This window comes from Notamacropus eugenii, chromosome 1, assembly GCF_028372415.1.
Source record: "Notamacropus eugenii isolate mMacEug1 chromosome 1, mMacEug1.pri_v2, whole genome shotgun sequence".
In the NCBI taxonomy this organism is placed as follows: domain Eukaryota; kingdom Metazoa; phylum Chordata; class Mammalia; order Diprotodontia; family Macropodidae; genus Notamacropus; species Notamacropus eugenii.
This window is the reverse complement of record NC_092872.1, coordinates 149,679,979-149,698,380: the sequence shown is the minus strand read 5'-3', so window position 1 is coordinate 149,698,380 and position 18,402 is coordinate 149,679,979.

The following is an 18,402-nucleotide window of genomic DNA, read 5'->3' as shown; positions in this document are numbered from 1 at the left end:
CTTTACAGAGCCGAACCAGGAGTAAAGATAAGAAAGAGAATTGGCAGGAGACGAGGTCAGAGCAAGGTGGTAAGTGAATAGGTTGGGTAGACAGGAAAGGCTTAAGGTATACAGCAGGTTTCCAAGATCAGGGCTGGACAATCAGAAACCCAAGTGGGTGAGCAAAGGGTACCCAGAACCCAGGAAGAGAAACTGAAAGGCGATAGGGAGATGGGGGACCCGTGCAGGCAGGGAGACTGGGCCATGGAAGGAAAGGGGATCCAGGTAGGGGATCTGAACAAGAAGTATAACAGGTGGATGCTTCTGCATCAGCAAGCAAGGAGGCTGTCACAGCATCAGCCTCTGGCTGCAGGTCAGGTGCTTTCATGCATTTGCTATAAAGGGAGGAATAAATCCCCAAGTTTAACTGGCTTGGTACTAAAGATAAGTGAAAACACGTGACTGCAGCAGTGATCGATTGATCAGGGCAATGCCTTAGAAAGTTGCCCAACTTCCATTTCCCAGCAGCGGCTGCTACCCACACCTGGGCGAAGGAACAAGACTGAAAACTCAGATCTTACAATGTCCTAAGGAAACTAGTTCTTATTGTGCATGAGGGGAGGTAAACAAGGTCAACAAGTTCAAATAACCATACCCTGAAAGCAGTGGCTTTTAACAAAGATCCATAAAGGCCCAGGATTCTTTCTCTGCTGTCTTGGGGGGAAGTAGATGATTGGGAATGACCGAAATATTTTTATAAACATAGGCTTTGGTTTGAAAAAAAAAGGCAAATAAATTGGTAGTATGGTTGAAAGAATACTAACCTTGGAGCCTAGACAAACATCAACTCAACTTAAAAGATCTGTACCTTCTGACTGAAAGAACCAAAAGCTACAACACTCAGCCAACATCATGAATCGGAAAAAGCAGACGAAAAGTGAAAAAACCATAGAATCTTTCTATGGGGATAAGGACCAAAACACAAACACCAAAGAGGTTAGAGCTGAGACTGTACTTCCATCTGAAACCTCAGATGGGACTATGAATTTCTCGCAAGCACAACTAGATTACCTGGAACGTCTGAAGAAGGATATAAAAGAAAAACTGGCCAATGATTTTAAAACTATAAAAAAAGAATTCACTGATGAGAACATCAATCTGAAAAAGAAAATTGAAGAAATGGAAAAGGAAGTTCAAAAATTAACTGGAGAGAATAATTCCCTAAAAGGAAGAGTTAATCAAACGGAAAAGGAAACTCAAAACCTAATAGGGAAAATTGATCAGATGGAAAAGGAAACCCAAAACCTAACTGGGAAAATTGGTCGGATGGAAAAAGAAGTACAAAAATTAAATGGAGAAAATAGCTCCTTAAAGGGAAAAATTGGCCAGATGGAAAAGGAGATGCGAAAGCTAACTGAAGAAAACAATACGATCAAGATTAGAATTGGGCAAGTAGAAACTAATGACTCAATGAGGCAACAAGAATCACTCAAACAAAATCTAAAGAATGAAAAGATAGAAGAAAATCTAAAATATTTAATTGGAAAAACAACTGACCTGGAAAATAGATCCAGGAGAGAAAATCTAAGAATTATTGGCCTGCCAGAAACCCATGATGAAGAAAAGAGTCTGGACAATATCTTCCAGGAAATCATCAAGGAAAACTGCCCAGAAGTACTAGACTCAGAGGGCAAAATAGTCATCGAAAGAATCCACCGTTCCCCACCGGAAAGGGATCCCAAACTCAAAACCCCAAGAAATATCGTTGCCAAATTCCAGAGCTATCAAGTGAAGGAGAAAATACTACAAGCAGCCAGAAAGAAACAATTTAAATATCAAGGTCACACAGTCAGGATCACACAGGACCTTGCAGCTTCTACATTAAAAGATCGAAAGAACTGGAACCCAATATTCCGTAAGGCAAAGGAGTTGGGACTCCAACCGAGGATCAACTACCCAGCAAAGTTCAGCATAACATTTCAGGCAAGGAGAAAGTCATTCAACGAAATAAGGGATTTCCAGAGCTTCCTGACCAAAACACCAGAACTCAATAGACAATTTGATCTTCAAATGCAGGTCTCCAGAGAATCATAAAAAGGTAAACAGAGGGGAAAAAACAAAAACAAAAACTTGCAACTCAATTAGGGCAATCTGTTTACCTCCCTGTAAGGGAAGATGATACCTGTTAATCTTGAGAACTGTGCAGCTATTATGATAAAAGGGATATATGTAGAGGGAACGGGCATAAAGTAAATGATGTCATGGCAAAAATATGATTTAAGTATGAGAAGGGAATGTAATAGGAGGTGTGGAAAGGGGGAAGCAGAAAATGGCAAATTATATCACAGGAAGAAGTACAAAACTATAGTAGAGGGAAGGAGGGGAGGGAGATGAGCATTGTTTGAGAGGTACTCTCATCTGATTTGTTCAAAGGAGGGAACAATAACCTTAAGCAGATAATCCTAACTAGCTCTATAGGTAGTAGGAGGGGAAGGGGGAAGAAAGGGGAGGGTGGCTAAAAGGGAGGAAAGAAGCAATAAGAGTAAAGGGGACTAAAAGGGAGGGGGGCTAAAAGAAGGAGGGGAAGGCTGCAGGAGGAGGGGGAGAAAAGTGAATACTATTGAGGAGGGGAAGGGAGACGGGAGAGTTAAAAGCACAAATGGTGGGAAAGAGGGTGGAGGGAAATACACAGATTGTAATCATAACTGTGAATGTGAATGGGATGAACTCTCCCATAAAACGGAGACGGATAGCAGAATGGATTAAAAGCCATAATCCAACAATATGCTGCTTACAAGACACATTTGAAACGGGGGGATACACATAGGATAAAGGTCAAAGGATGGAGCAGAATATATTGTGCTTCAGCTCATGTAAGAAAGGCAGGAGTAGCAATCCTAATCTCAGACAAAGCAAAAGCAGAAATAGATCTAATCAAAAGGGATAAGGATGGGAACTATATCCTACTAAAAGGCACCATAGACAATGAAGCAATATCATTACTAAACATGTATGCTCCAAGTGGTATAGCATCCAGATTCTTAGAGGAGAGGTTGGGGGAGTTGAAGGAAGAAATTGATAGCAAAACTATACTAGTGGGGGACCTCAACCTCCCCCTCTCTGAACTAGATAAATCCAACCTTAAAATAAACAAGAAAGAGGTTAAGGAGGTAAATAAAACTCTGGATAAGGTAGATATGATAGATCTTTGGAGAAAATTAAATGGGAATAGAAAGGAATATACCTTTTTCTCAGCGGTACATGGAACATTTACAAAAATTGACCATGTACTAGGACATAAAAATCTCACAATCCAGTGCAGAAAGGTAGAGATAATCAATGCATCCTTTTCAGATCATAATGCATTAAAAATTACATGTAATAAAAGGCCATGGAAAGCGAAACCAAAAATCAATTGGAAACTAAATAATCTAATTCTAAAGAAGGATTGGGTTAAAGAAGAAATCATAGAAACAATCAACAACTTCATTCAAGAGAATGACAATAGTGAGACAACGTACCAAAACTTATGGGACACTGCAAAAGCAGTTATTAGGGGAAGTTTTATATCTCTGAATGCTTACATAAATAAAATAGAGAAAGAGGAGATCAATGACTTAGGCTTGCAGTTGAAAAAGCTAGAAAAAGAACAAATTGAAAATCCCCAAGTAAATACCAAATTAGAAATACTGAAAACCAAAGGAGAGATTAATAAAATTGAAATTAAGAAAACTATTGAATTAATAAATAAAACCAATAGTTGGTTTTATGAAAAAACTAATAAAATTGATAAACCTTTGGTTAATCTGATCAAAAAAAAGAAAGAAGAAAACCAAATTACTAACATTAAAAATGAAAGGGGTGAACTCACCTCCAATGAGGAGGAAATTAAAACAATAATTAGAAACTACTTTGCCCAACTTTATGCCCACAAATTCGACAATCTAAACGAGATGGATGAATATTTTAAAAAATACAAATTGCCCAGATTAACAGAAGAGGAAGTTGAATACTTAAACAACCCCATCTCAGAAAAAGAAATTGAACAAGCCATCAATGAACTCCCTAGGAAAAAATCTCCAGGGCCAGATGGATTCACAAGTGAATTCTATCAAACATTTAAAGAACAGTTAATTCCAATACTACATACACTATTCTTGAAAATTGGGGAAGAAGGAGTCCTCCCAAATTCTTTCTATGATACAAATATGGTTTTGATACCCAAACCAGGAAGAGACAAAATAGAGAAAGAAAATTATAGACCAATTTCCCTAATGAATATAGATGCAAAAATTTTAAATAAGATTTTAGCAAAACGAATACAGCATCTTATCACGAGATTAATACATTATGATCAGGTAGGATTCATACCAGGACTACAGGGCTGGTTCAATATTAGGAAAACTATTAGCATTATCGATCACATCAACAACAAAGCTAACAAAAACCACATGATTATCTCAATAGATGCAGAAAAAGCTTTTGACAAAATACAACATCCATTCCTACTAAAAACATTGGAGAACGTAGGAATAAAGGGAACTTTCCATAAAATAATAAGCAGTATCTATCTAAAACCTTCAGCAAGCATTATATGCAATGGGGATAAGCTAGATGCATTCCCAATAAGATCAGGGGTGAAACAAGGTTGTCCATTATCACCACTATTATTCAATATGGTACTAGAAATGTTAGCTGTAGCAATTAGACAAGATAAAGATATTCAAGGAATTAGAATAGCCAAAGAAGAAACTAAGTTATCACTCTTTGCAGATGATATGATGATTTACCTAGAAAATCCCAGAGATTCAAGTAAAAAATTACTTGAATTAATAAACAACTTTGGCAAAGTTGCAGGGTACAAAATAAACCCACACAAATCCTCTACATTCCTATATATTAGCAACAAAGTTCAACAGCAAGAGATAGAAAGAGAAATCCCATTTAAAGTTAGGGTAGACAGTATAAAATACTTAGGAGTCTACCTGCCAAAACAAACCCAGGGACTATATGAACACAATTACAAGACACTTTTTGCACAAGTAAAGTCAGATTTAAGTAAGTGGAAAAACATTAGTTGCTCATGGGTAGGCCGTGCTAATATAATAAAAATGACAATTCTACCCAAATTAATATACTTATTTAGTGCCATACCAATTAAACTATCAGACAATTACTTTCTAGAGCTGGATAAAATAATATCAAAATTCATTTGGAAAAACAAAAGGTCCAGAATATCAAAGGGACTAATGAAAAGAAATGCTTGGGAAGGTGGCCTAGCGCTACCAGACCTTAAACTGTACTATAAAGCAGCAATTATCAAAACCACTTGGTATTGGCTAAGAAACAGAGAGGTAGACAAGTGGAATAGACTTGGCACTCAAGATGCAGTAGGCAAGGAATATAGCAACCTTCTGTTTGATAAACCCAAGGACCCCAGCTTCTGGGATAAGAACTCATTGTTTGACAAAAATTGCTGGGAAAACTGGATAACAGTGTGGCGGAAATTAGGCATAGACCCATACCTGACACCGTACACAAGAATAAAGTCCAAATGGGTACATGATTTAGGTATAAAGATTGATACCATGAATAAACTGGAGAAGCAAGGAATAGTGTATTTATCAGATCTATGGAGAAGGGAAGAATTCTTTACTAAAGGAGAGATAGAATGCATTATGAAATGCAAAATGGATAACTTTGAGTACATTAAACTGAGAAGTTTTTGCACAACCAAACCCAATGCAACCAAAATCCGGAGGGATGTAGTAAATTGGGAAAAAATTTTTACAGCTAAGCTCGGGGATAAAGGCCTCATTTCTAGAATATATAGAGAACTGACCCAAATGTATAATCATACAAGTCATTCCCCAATTGATAAATGGTCAAAGGATATGAACAGGCAATTTTCAGAGGAAGAAATTAAAGCTATCTATAATCATATGAAAAAATGCTCTAAATCACTATTGGTTAGAGAGATGCAAATCAAAACAACTCTGAGGTACCACATCACACCTATAAGATTGGCAAACATGACAGAACAAGAAAATGATAAATGCTGGAGAGGATGTGGGAGAGTTGGAACACTAATTCATTGTTGGTGGAGCTGTGAGCGCATCCAACCATTCTGGAGAGCAATTTGGAACTATGCCCAAAGGGCTACAAAAATGTGCATACCCTTTGACCCAGCAATATCGCTACTAGGACTATATCCCCAAGAGATCATAAAAATGGGAAAGGGTCCCACATGTACAAAAATATTTATAGCAGCACTCTATGTAGTTGCCAAAAACTGGAAGTCAAGGGGATGTCCATCAATTGGGGAATGGCTGAATAAATTATGGTATATGAATGTAATGGAGTACTATTGTGCCATAAGAAATGATGAACAAGAAGACTTCAGAGAGGCCTGGAAGGACTTATATGACCTGATGCTGAGTGAAAGGAGCAGAACCAGGAGAACTTTATGCACAGCAACAACCACAGTGTGTGAGTTTTTTCTGGTAGACTTAGATTTTTGTAATAACACAAGAACTTCTGAAAAAAAAAAAAAATCCCAATGGTGGACCTCAAGGCAAAATGCCTTCCACACTCAGAGAGAGAAATATGGAAGTCACTCACATAATGTAGCAGATCATGTTTGTGTATGTGTATCTGTTTGTGTATCATGTTCTGATTTGTTATACGGATTCTTTCATTTATCTTAGTCTGACTACATAGCATGACTATAGTGAAAATATACTCAATAGGAAAGTATATGTAGAATCTATACAGAATTGTATGCAGTCGTGGGGAGGGAGGGAGGTAGTGGGGGGTGGGTGGGGAGGGATAAAATCGCAATTGTATGGCAGTGATTGTTAAACATTAAAAAAATAAAAAAATTAAATTAAAAAAAAAAAAAAAGAATACTAACCTTGGAGTCACAGGACCTGAGTTCAAATTCTGTCTCTGGAGCTTACAATTTGTGGGACCTGGGACAGACCACTTAAGCTCATCAGGTCTGTTTCCTCATCTGCAAAATGATGGGGCTCACTGGCCTCTAAAATCCCTTCCTGCTCTAGACTGATGAACCTTTAAGTCACTATAGATCTCCTTCTTGACTTAACAGAACCATTTTCCAACATTTACTTCTTATTTTTTAAAAAAATTTGCGTGTAAAATCTTGGTGCCATTCTATTGAATTAGAACTTTTTTCTTCAGCATAATTATAGTAATTAATCTAGAGTCATATGAGGTAGGGAAGAACTCTAAAAGGGCAAGATACATCTCTTTAGTTCAGAAACAGCAAATGAAACCCACAAGAACCATTCCTGCCCACTTTACACAGCAGTGAATGAGTCCTCATTGGTGAACTTGAGGACATCCAATATTGACTGACCCATTCGGTTCTGGAGACACTAGAGAGGGTTCAGAGAAAAATAAAATAAAGTGAAGGGAAAGAAAAGCAGACTTATTAAAAAGGGATGCAAGAGAATATGACCAGTTGGTGAAGAGAAAGGAAACCTAAGAGATGTCTATATAGCTGCCAAGACTGTGCAGGAGCTTACATAGAGTACAAAAGAAATTGGAGAGGGTCAGTTTGTACTATAGGCAGGGAGAATATAACAACATGAAAATTATCCTCTGTGGGCCAGCTCTGTGCCTAATACAGGCCAATGTACTGCCAGCCACAAAGAGAACAAAGGATATTTGGTGGTGATGGGGGGGGGGGTGCTGTTTTCACCTTGACAACCACCATAAAAAGATGTAGATAAAAGGGAAACCAGCTGAAAACTACCCAAATCACTTTGGGAAACCTTACAGAGACCTTAAAGGATGTGCCATCCAGGCCATATGTTGTATGCGCATCCCTGTGTTAGGTGCCATGGTGAAGAAGGAAAAATGAGGGGGTGAGGAGAGAAAGACAGAAACAGAGAGAGACATAGAGAGACACAGAGAGAGACAGAGACAGAGACAGAGAGACAAACAGAGAGAAAGGCAGGAAGACAGAGAGAGATGAAAAGAAGAGAATTACTTACTTTGAGAACAAGCTGACATTTAGAAAAATCAGTGCCTTGATATGTACTCCTATTTCCAGCTTACCTCATTAGAGATTTCAGGGAATTTCTTTTTCGGTGAGATTAGGGACTCTCCTGGTTCAGTTGAAGAGCTCATCCACTTTGTGAATTGTCTGGTTCATTCTAATAACTCTGATTTCTGTTTGTTATTGACTTGGATAAATAAGTTTATATGCTAGTCAGTGTTTGTGATGGTTTTTTTATAACATTTGATGGGAGGGGAGTCAAACTTTTGGATATAGTTTTGGGTGTTCCTTCCCTGGTAAGTGAGAGTGACCAAGAAAATAGCTTGAATTTAAAAATGGTTTCCTCTAGACAAATAAGACTTAAAGGGGTCAGATAATCCCAGACTGGCCTCTCCTCTCAGAAGAACAGAGCAGACCAACCTCATGGCCCCTGCCTCTTACTCCTCTCCAGGAAGGAATCAAAGCTTTCCATTTTAGAGGGGTGATTGAGCTTCTAGAGTTATCTACTCACACCTCTTTTTAAGCCTCATTTAGATGAACCCACATGGACCTAAATATATCCCTCCGCACGAGAACACATCAAGGCCCAGAGAGGTTAATCTGGTTTACTCAGTGCCACACAGCTAATTAGTGACAACACTGAGGCTAAAAACTGGGTCTTTTGCCTCAGTCCCCTGCTCTTTCCATATCACCAGGCTGGATGTTTTGGTATCTAAGAGATTGCAAAAGAGTAGGAAAGACACTCCTATGTCTGTACTGGATTAGGGACTCTATGAAATAGGAGTATTTACAATCTCATCCTTTACAATCAAGAGAGTCTGACTGGGAGTGGGGACTGGTCAGGAGAGAAGAGTGATGCTAACAAATCATAAAGGACATAGGACAGAGAGCTGAAAAGGGAGGAGAGCTGACGCAAAGTGTTTTTCTAGTAAGCATTGGGCTGGGAGTCAGGAGACCTGCTTCTAGGCCTGGCTCTTACGCTGACTAGCTGTGTGATGTCAGGTGAGGGGTTTAACCTCTCTGAGCTGCAGTTTCCTCATCTATGAAATGAGAAGGTTGGACAAGATGATCTCTAAGGTTACCTCTAACTCTTCCATTCTATGAGTCTAATGAAAGTGTGAGTACTTTGTGAACATTTGCAGGAGATTAGTCATCTTATGCAAAACAGGCTATATCTGTCACTTCTCCTCTGTGAAACCCTCGCTTCCACGAAATTTATTTTAAGAACTGTGTGAAAGAAGAGAAAATGTCACGGGCAACCCTGTGAAAATTCAGTCATCCCTGAACATGTGAGCTCAAGTAACCTGGGCATCTTGCTGGTTGTCTCAGGGGTTAAAAATGGTTGCAAATGCCATCTGCCCAGGATCACCTGTAGGAGACTTAGTGCCCTTGGATTATAAATCAGGGTAGGCTGTGCACTTGGCCTCTCCCTACCTCAGCGTTACTTTGGGTAGAGATGACCACAGAGCATTCATTGAACCCCGATTCACTGTTTGTAAGGCCTTTGGAAATCTTTTGCTAAAGAGGCAACTGGAGTGGGCACTGGACCTGGAGTGATGAAGACCTGAGTTCAAATCCAGCCTTGAGCCACCCCAGGCAAATCACTTACGTTCCCTCATCCTCAGTTCCCTTATATGTAAAATGGGGTTAATAATAGTATCTACCTCTGAGGGTTGTTGTGAGGATGAAAAGGGATGATATTTGTGAAGTACTTATCAAGCCTTAAAGCGTTATATAAATGGTAGTTATTATTAGATACAAAGCACCTACCTCACTCCCCACAGTCTATAGAGGAAGGAAGAAGTTCTTCTCAGGTATAGGGGTAGAAGTGTGGTGTAATACAAAGAGCTTTGAACTAAATAAAAAACAAAAGAATTCTAGGTCTTCCTCAATCCCTTTTAACCATACGACTTGAGCAAAGGTCCTTAATTGTTCTCTAGGCCTGTTTCCTCATGTGAAATAGGGGGAAGGGTGTGGAATTAATAAGCTTTAGAGTCCCTTCCAGTATTAACATTCTGCTATTTGATTTGCTTCAGCAAATCTCTGTTTGGAATGCTTTTCGTCTTCTCCTCCACGTCTTGGAATCCCCAGTGCCATTCGAGGGTCAGCTCGAGTCTTCTTCTCCATGAGGTCTCTCTTGATTTCACCCAATTTTTAGTGCTGCCACCCCCCATCCAAACTACTTTGTTTACTTGGTGTTGACTTGTCTATTAATTATTTTTTCATCTGTTTAGAATAAAGCTTCTTGAAAACAGACTTTGTTTCCTCAGCACATAGTAGGAGCTTAATAAATGGTTTTGGAATGGAATGGAAGAAAAATGAAAAGAAGTAAAGAAAGGGGATAGGATAGAACAGAATGAACTGGAATGGGACTGATGGATGGTCTCCCTTTCCCATTTGAAAAAAAGCTTCTGAGAAGGAGAGACAACATAGGTGAGTAACACCCCCCGGAAGCCTGAACTATAGAGCAGCAGTTGAATTAAAATTAAGAATTCCCAGCCTATCAACACCAGGACTAGAAATTTCAATAGCAAACTTTCTGAAAGGACTTCATGGTGCTTCATAGCCATTCTCTTATCAATCTATTGTTGGTGTTGTTGAGTTATTTCAGTCGTTCACTACCCCATTTGGGTTTTTCTTGGCAAAGATATTGGAGTGGTTTGCCATTTCCTTCTTCAGCTCATTTGACAGATGAGGAAAGTGAGGCCAACAGGGTTAAGTGACTTGCCCAAGGTCACATAGCTAGTAAGGATTTGATATCAGATTTTAAAACCAAGTCTTTTTGAAGTAGAGAAGGACATGCCAGTGACCAAGCTGTGTGCAGTTATGACTAAAGAACTGAGGCTATAAGGATTTACTAGGATGATAGTTTTAAAGGTAGGAGGGACCTTTGAGATAATCTAGTCCAATGCCCTCGTTTTGTAGATGAGAAAATTGAGGCCCAGAAAAGCAAAGTAGCTTTCCCAAAGTTTCACTGTTAGTAAACTCTACTAGTCAGAAACTCAACCCAGGTCCTCTGACTCTAAATCAAATGAGATATTTGTAAAAAATTAAAAAAAAATAAAGACTTAACAAGTGCCTGGCACATACTATTCCCTTTCCTGTTCTAATAGTGCACAAGGTGGCTTTTCACAGAGTCTTTATGGGGCAGAAAGGGAAAGGTAGAAGACCTAAGAGATGACTGAACAAGGCCCCAAGGAATACCTTGAAGCTAATGGTCAAAGGGGGGGGAGGGGGGCAGCTAGACAGGCAGGTAGAGCAATGAACAAAACAATGGGCCTTGGAGTCAGAAAAATCTGAGTTCAAATCCAGCCTTAGACCCTTACTAGCTGTGGGAACCTGGGTAAGTCACTTAACTCAGTTTCCTCATCCATAAAACAAACTGGAGAAGGAAAGGGCAAATCACTCCAGTATCCTTGCCAAGAAAATCCTAAATGGGGTCATGAAGAATCAGACACAACTGAAATGACTGGACAACCACAGCCGTCAAAGGACAATTCAGGTAACAATGGAAGACAGTTCAAGACTGAGAGCCAAAATGAGTGTGTAGATAGACTCCTCCTCTAGGAGTTCTGAGAAGGGAAAAAGAACAGTGAGAGCTGCAATAATTGGGGGAAGCCTTCAGAGAGTGGGAGTGATGAGCAGAAAATAGGTGAGATTTGAATAAGTAGTGAGGAAAGAGAAGTGGAAGAGGAGGACAATGGATTGAGTAGGTGAGAGTGAGGAGGGTGGAACATCATGAACAAAGCAGCAAAGTGGTAATGCACAAGACATGATGGGAGATGAATGACATGAAGCAAGACACACAAGATGGAGCTTTAGCTGAAACCCTCGGTAACCATCCACAAGTCTTCAAACTCTCTCTCTCTCTCTCTTTCTCTCTCTCACACACACACACACACACACACACACACACACACAAACACACACACAGGAAAAGGAATAAATATAAATTAAGTGCCTGCTTTGTCTCAGGCACTGTACTAAGCATTTTAAAAATACTAACTCATTTTTGATCATCACAACAACTCTGTGAGGAAGGTGCTCTTATTATCCCCATTTTACAGCTGAGGAAACTGAGACAGAGGTTAAGCAACTTGCCCAGGGTCATAGAGTTAGTAAATATCTAGATAGATTGGTCCTCAGGGCTTCCTAACTTCAGGCTCCACGGTCTCCTGGCTGCCCAAAGAGGCAGGATGGTGTCATTGAAAGAACCCTTGAGTCTGAATCAAAGCTGCCACAGTAAGGCAAGTCATTTCAAATTTTCTGTACTTCAGTTTTCTCATCTCTCATCTCTTTAATTTGTATTAAGTACTTCATGAGTGTTTAAGTATTATATGTCTCAATAGATCACTAAATATAGATTGAACTCTTAAGCTCAGATCTCTATGAAGGGGGAGGGAGTATAAACATATAAACAGAGAAAAATACAATTCAACAAACTTTTTCTTCATATAAAGAATTTTTTTTTGCGAAATCTCCTTCATTTCTAAACAGGCAACTTCCCCTCTCCCCTCCCCCATAGAGGAGCCCTTTTTCAACAAAGAATAAAAAAAAAAATTCAGCCAAACTAATCACCAGCTTCATCTGACCATACTTTATATGTAATATTTCATCCCGTATTACCTCATTTCTGCAAAAAAGGGAGGAGATATATTTTCTTTTCTCTTTTTGGAGGCAAAACTTAATTATTAAGTACCTACTGTTGCCAGTACAAAGATGGAAACAAAAAATCCCTGGCCTCTAGGAATTTATTTTGGTGGGGGGGCAAATTAGGGGGAGAATTATGACCTGAGAAAATTGAATACAAAATATATACTCAGTAATTTTCAGAGTTAGAATATCAGCAAACAGGTGGGCTTAGGCTGAATTTTCACTGACGATCAGAATTCTTAGGAGAATAAATGTATTCCAGGTAAGTCACAGGAAATAATGCTGATTCTAAGCCACACTTTTTATATGAGCAAATCTGGAGAAGCACAGCCTATATTCAGACTAATACGGTAAAACTGAGTTATTATTATATCCTGACCCTCCACTATCTGGTGCCACCCTTATCTTACATGACTTCTTGCCATGTAATACTCTATGCTCAGGACAAACTGGCTGGTACATACCCTGTGCTTGTCTGCCCCTGTGAGCACTGTTCTCCATTCCTGGAATGTCTTCGCTCCCTTTCTCAGACTGTTGAATCTCTGCCCTTACTTAAGATCCACATAATTAAATTCTGTCTCTTTCATGAAACCTCCTCTGATCCCCTTGTCACTAATAACCTCCCTTCCCCCAGGCCTCACATGACCCTTTGTTTTGCATTTCTCTAATGCACTTGTAAAGTCTTTCATATTAAAGTTATTTGCGTATGTATCATTTCCATCCTGCAACCTCCCTAAACCCCACTATCTATAAGACTGTTCCAACAGGGTACAAACTTTGGCAGATTCCACCAGTATGAAAAAGTATTGTGATAGATAGATAGATAGTGTAATGGTTGTTTCAGAGCCAGTGTAGATGCTCCAAGGTCCATGTCCTGGTGGATACACCTCACAATGAGACAGGTAAAGAAGGGAGATATTGCAACTTGTCCAAGATAGCACAGGTAATGTCTTTGGTGAGATCTGAACCAAAGTCCTCTGATTCCGGAGTCAGTGCTCTTTCTATTGACCATGTTGCTTCAAGTCAAAGTATCTAGATTGAAATCCTCCTACTTACTCCGTGACTTTGGGTAAGTTGTTTAACCTTCTGTGCCTCAGTTTCCCTCATTTGTAATGTGAAGGGGTTGAATTAGAAGATCTTGAAAATCCATTCCATCTCTAAATAGATGGTCCCAGGAGGCTGGCTGTAAGGCAATGAATTTTTCAGTCACAGTAACTCAAAGCCAACCTACTTAAATAATAAAGGAATAAATCTAAACCGAGGGAATGTACATCCAGAGGGAAATTAGAGAACCTATTAGAAGTATTGATGTCATATTCTCCTATTGACAGAAAGAACCATGACGGGACACGTCTTATTTAATGTTTGAAAGTTTTTCTCAATGTCTAGAACAGTATTCTGCACACAGAAGTCACTTAATGAATGTTTGTTAAATAGAACTAAGTGGCAAAATAGGTACTTACTGCTTACTTGATTGTAATATTTGAAATGGGGGAATGTATCAACTCAAATATGTCTCCCCGAAGGGATGCAGAAAATATTACCTATGATTTCCTTCACTGATTTCTTCAAATGACAATATGAGGCAAATCTGCTCATACACAGTAGCTGCTAGGTAGCTCAGTTGATAAGAGGGCTGGACCTGGAGTCAGGAAGACCTGAGTTCAAATTCAGCTTTTGGGCACTTAACAACTGCGTCACCCTAGGCAAGTTACTTTACTACCTCTGCCTCAGTTTCCTCATCTGTAAAATGAGACCAATATTAGTGTCTACCTCCCAGGGTTATTGTCAAGATAAAGTGAGATCTATTTGTAAAGCACTTTGCAAAACCTTAAAGTGCTATATTTTTATTGTTCGGTCATTTTAGTCACATCTGGCTCTCTCTGACCTCATTTGGGGTTTTTCGTGGCAAAGATACTGGAGTGGTTTGCCATTTCCTTCTTCAACTCATTGGACAGATGAGGAAAAGGGTCAAGTGACTTGCCCAGGGTCACACAGCTAGTTAGTGTCTGAGGCCATATTTAAACTCAAAAAGATGAATCTTCCCGACTCCCAGTCCTCTATCCACAGCACCGCCTAGCTGCCTCAAAAGTGTCATATAAATGCTGTTATTATTTAGCAAAACTTTTCATGTCACTCATAATGAGCTTTGCCCTACGTCTTTTTCTCCCCTCTTATTTTACAATTTAAGAAATGTCATGGAATAATGAGCATGATAGAAGTTTGAGGAAAATTTTTCAATCTGTTTTCCTTGAGAGCCCAGGCAGAATCACCCACCTAGCAGGTTTGCATGCCTGGAAATGGAAAATAAATTCATTAGCCAACTAAAGAAGACTACCTTCTGCACCTTTAGCTTCCAGCTCTACAGATACCTAATTTTTTTAAAATTTGCTTAAAGAACAAAGTGAATTAGCAGCATCTGTAGCACTCAAATGAACCAATGAGATACACTCTTTCCCCTGAAAAGTCCTTAGTTGGTACGATATTTGTGGAGTCATTAAAGAGTGTGGGATGCTTCAGGTTTTTGTATATTCACCTAAGGAGAATGAAGGAAATTGAGTCTGAGTTTGTCATTCCCTCTTCAACCAAAGATAAGGCAATTCTGTGAGGTTTCTTATCTATCCTTACAGAAGAACTAGGGGGCAGGGATGGGGAGGAGGTCATTCAAAATTAAATCACACATTCTAATAATAAGGATGTTGTGTTTTTCCTCTTATAAAAGCACCATGGAACTATTAGGGCATCTTTGATTCTCTTTTAAAACAATAGGACTTCTGTACAAAGTAGTTTGTAACCTGCATTTATTAGGAATTCATAATATGCTGGGAACTGTGCTAAGAGTTAGAAATTCAAAGAAATGCAAAAACATGATTCCTGCTCTTAAGGAACTCACATTCTAATGGAAACGACATCATGTAAGCAACTAGTATTTAGAAAATATATACCAGGTAAATTGGAGGACATCAGAGGGAAGGCACTAGCTGTGATGGGTGAGACAAAGGCCTGTTGCAGAAGGTAGAATCTGAGCTGTCTTGAAGAAAGTCAAGAAAGAAATCAGGCAGTAGAGGCTGGAGGAAGAGCTATCTTAGGATGTCAAAAACTATCCCAGGGTCAGTTAGCACGGATATTTTGAGTAATCCCAGTGTATTGGGTAGGGGCGACTGTGTGAAGTGGACAAAAACTACTCTATAATCTTATCCCATATTTTCCCTATCTTCTTTCCCTATCTTCCCCATAAGAGAAACCAGCCTTCCCTGGGCAGTGACCCAAATTGTGGGTCTTTCTAATCTCTTCCTTCCCCATCAAAACCAGCCTGGCCAGAGTCCCTTTCCCTTGGGGCCAGGCTCTCAAATTCTCTGAAGTGACAGCTAGTTATCTGATAAAGTAATCTGGGATAAACTATTAATGGTTGATAATGAAAGAAAAGCTTTCACCTCCCAGGAGAATTTGCATTTCAACAGATGAGACCTAGAGGCAAAGACAAGCCACTATTCCCAAATTAACTTGACCTAAAAATTTGAGGAAATCCAGAAATGCCAATCTAGATACTGTCTTGGGTCGATATACATACTCTGGATACAAAAGGTTTGGGGGGAGTCTTTGGGAGCAAAATAAAAGAAGTTAAGTCCATTTTCATTACTGAAATTGCTACACCATAAATTATGTTTTTAAACATAATTTCATATTTATTGTTTCAGAGGGGGAATTATTGTTAGCATCAACATTTTCTCATGGCAAACCCCTATTTCCATTGCCTAAGACAGAAGGGTGGTGCCATAGAGCAACATTTGAGAATCACTGCTTTAGGTCAGTAGAAAGGATTCCCAACTAATAGGAATTTCAAACACTGGTCCATTGCAAGAAACATTTGAGGGGAAGATTGGCCACTTCAGGTTTCACCATCTGGCACAATGAATACAGTTATAGACCTGAAGTTAATAGAATGGGTTTGAATCTAATGTCAGACACTTATTAGCTTATGAGACCCTGGATAAGTCACTTAACTTCTCTGGCTATCAGTTTCATTGTCCAAAAACCAGGATAATAACAGCATATATATATATGCATATATATATACATTTACACACACATACATTCAAAATTCTTTACAAACTATGTGTAAACGTGGGTTGCTATTATTAGTATTTTTATTGCATATTATTATCAGGCTATGTAGTACAATGTAAAGTGCACTTGGTCAGTCATTCAATAAGCATTTATTAAGCACCTGTTATATGTCTGTCACTACATTAAGTGCTGGGGATACAAAGAAACGAAAAAGATAATACCTGGGATAGCTAAGTGGCATGGTGGATAGCGCACTAGCCCTGAAGTCAAGAGGACCTGAGTTCAAATATGACCTCAGACACTTGCTAGCTATATGACCTCAGACACTTGCTAGCTATATGACCCTGGGCAAGTCACTTAACCTCAGATTGCCTCTAAAAAAAAAAAAAAGATAGTGCTTCAGGGAATTCATAGTTTAGTCAGGGATACAACATTCAAAAGACTATATAACAAGATATATACATGAAAAATTTGGAGGTGATCCATAGAGAGAAGGCTCTAACATTGAGGGGAATTGGGAAAACCTTCTCACAGAAGGAAGGATTTTAGCTGGTACTTGGAGGAATTCAGGAGACAGAGTTGAGGAGGAAGACAATTTCAGATATATGGACAGCCAGTGAAAACGTTCAAAGTCTGAAGATGGCATGTCTTGTTCAAGGAACAGCAAAGAGGACAATGTCACTAGATCTCAGAATTCATGGTGGGAAAAACTGTCAAGTCAGTCAGCCAGGCACTGTGTTCAGTGCTAGAGTGAGGAGAAAGCCTTGGATGCCAAAGAGGATTTTATATTTTAGCCAGGAAGTGATAGGGAACCATTGGAGTTTACTGAATTGTTTCCATAGACAGGGGCCCTGGGGTTGTGGGGGTACGGTGGTGGCAGTAGAGTGACATGGTCTGATCTACTTTAGGATTATTCATTTGACAATTGAGTGGAAGATGCACTGCAGTGGGAGAAAGACTCAAAGTAGAGAGACCAATTAGTAGGCTTTTGCAATTGCCTAGACCTAAAGTGATGAGGCCTCCACCAAGACGGTATCAATGTCAGAGAAGAGAAGGGAGCTTATAGGAGAGATGTTATTAACGTCAAATCAACAGAACTTGGCAACTGTAAGCATAAGCAAAGTGAATTTCTATTCGTATTCTTTGGAGTTTGGTTTTCCAGCACCCATGGCCATAACAATCTCTTGTGCCCAGGTGTTAGCTATGGTTCAAAACATCTCCACCACAACTCACATAGATTGTAAGGGCTAGGTGTCACCTGTTTAGATTGTAAAGGTCAGGACCCTAGTGGAGTGAAATGTAAGTATAAAGCAGGTGGGCACTGGTCAGTGAGTGGGGAACTTTTAGGGTTGAAATGCACAAGCTGCAATGTTGTGTGTGCCTTGATAGGCCTCCATCAAGGCTTGGGGAGAATTTGTGTTTGCCTCAATTGGTTCCTACTGAGGCTTGAGAGGATTTAGGGGAATTCACAAATCTGGACTGACCCCATTGAGAAGGTAGGTGGAGTTGCTCCTCCCCCTACCTTCTCGATGGCCCCTTCAAGAAGGGTGATTAGGGAATGCTGTAGGATTTGGGCCTCAGCAACCTTTGTGATAAGGTTAGATAGAATAAAGTCTGCATTGTTTAAATACGGTAGGATTGTAAACCCCTTAAAATTATCTTTCCTTTAGCAAAGCAGA